Source organism: Terrapene carolina, unplaced genomic scaffold (genome assembly GCF_002925995.2).
Source record: "Terrapene carolina triunguis isolate 2854851 unplaced genomic scaffold, T_m_triunguis-2.0 Scaffold8533, whole genome shotgun sequence".
Classification (NCBI taxonomy): domain Eukaryota; kingdom Metazoa; phylum Chordata; order Testudines; family Emydidae; genus Terrapene; species Terrapene triunguis.
In genome coordinates this window covers 9932-11469 of record NW_020672884.1, presented here as the reverse complement: position 1 = coordinate 11469, position 1538 = coordinate 9932, and the positions used below count along the sequence as shown (strand labels likewise).

The 1538-nt window shown below is 42.3% G+C and overlaps 1 pseudogene; it reads right to left on the bottom strand.

Moving 5' to 3' along the window:
* Positions 1-343: 343 nt before the first annotated feature.
* LOC112119904 lies at positions 344-1297 on the bottom strand (annotated as a pseudogene).
* Between the last annotated feature and the right edge of the window lie 241 nt (positions 1298-1538).

Genomic DNA, 1538 nt, shown 5'->3' with positions numbered 1-1538 from the left:
TAAAAAAATGAAAGGTCAAAAACAAAACAAAAATTGTTTATATTATCAAAATGAAATGTTTCAATTGGCACATTATTAATTATTATTATTATTATTTCAAATTTTTGTGAGAATTTAACTTTTCCTCCGGATTCAGGATGGACTTTTTTCATTTTTTTTAATTAAAAAAAAATGGAATGGGAAAGGCATTTCCCACCCATCTGTAGTAAATCCATTGAGTTTGGTGATATTACTTCAGAATTAACCTCATCTCTACGAGATCAGAAGCCGCACCTTAAGGAGTTTCATTGTTGAAGACAAAGAATTGAACCAGAGACATTTACAATTAATCCATTTTCTTAATTCAACAGAACCTTCTTCTCCCCATCATTCTCCAGAAGGCACCCCTCACCTCCTTGTTCTTCAGGCTGTAGATAATGGGGTTTAGCATGGGTGTGATGACGGAGTAGGACAGAGAGAGAAACTTATCTGTATCTGGTGAGTAGGATGACTTGGGCTTCAGATACATAACACAAGCAGAGCCATAGGACAGCATCACCACCAGGAGGTGCGAGGAGCAGGTGGAGAAGGACTTCCTCCTGCCCTCCCCTGAGGGCATCCTCAGGATGGTGGAGATGATGCAGACGTAGGACATGAGAATCAGCATGAAGGGGAAGGTGACAACGAACAGAGCCATGATGAAGACAGCCATTTCTTTGCCGGAGGTGTCTCCACAGGCCAGCTTCAGCAGTGGAGGGATGTCACAGAAGAAATGGTTAATCTCATGGGAATGGCAGAAGGGTAGGGTGAACACCATGACGGTCAGACCAAAGAATATGAGGAGTCCACTGAGCCAGGATCCGGCAGCTAGCCCTGTGTATACCTTCCTGCTCATAACCACTGAGTAGTACAGAGGCTTGCATATTGCGACATAGCGATCGTAGGCCATTGAGGCCAGGAGAAAACACTCTTACCCAGCAAGGAAAAAAAAGAAAAAGGTTTGCACAGCACAGCCAATGAAAGAGATGGTCTGATCTTCTGAGAGAAGATTGGCCAATATTTTAGGGATGTTAACTGATGTGTAGCAGATCTCCAGGAAGGACAGGTTCCTGAGGAAGAAATACATGGGGATATGAAGGGCAGGGTCAGCCAATGTGAGGACAATGATGAGGAGATTTCCAGCCAGGGTGATCAAGTAGGCAGATAAAAACACAGAGAATAATAAGTATTTCTGTCTAGGAAGGTTGGAAAATCCCAGGAGAATGAATTTGGTTCGTACTGTGTGGTTTCCTCCTGCTGATCCTTTCACATACTCCATCCTGCAGAAAAAAAAGGAGGAAGCAACCCCAATAGGGCAAAACATTCAAAAATATTGATCTTAATTCCGGTTCAGATTTCAAACACTCCCAAATCTGAATCCTTGGTTTTGATTCAGATTCTTCTTGACTCTCCCTGATTAGGTATTGAACTGTGCCTTCTTTTAATTGGCCCAGATATTCAGCTGGTGTGAATTGAATTGAATGAGGCCAGACTGACAGCTAAGCTGATTTACATCAACT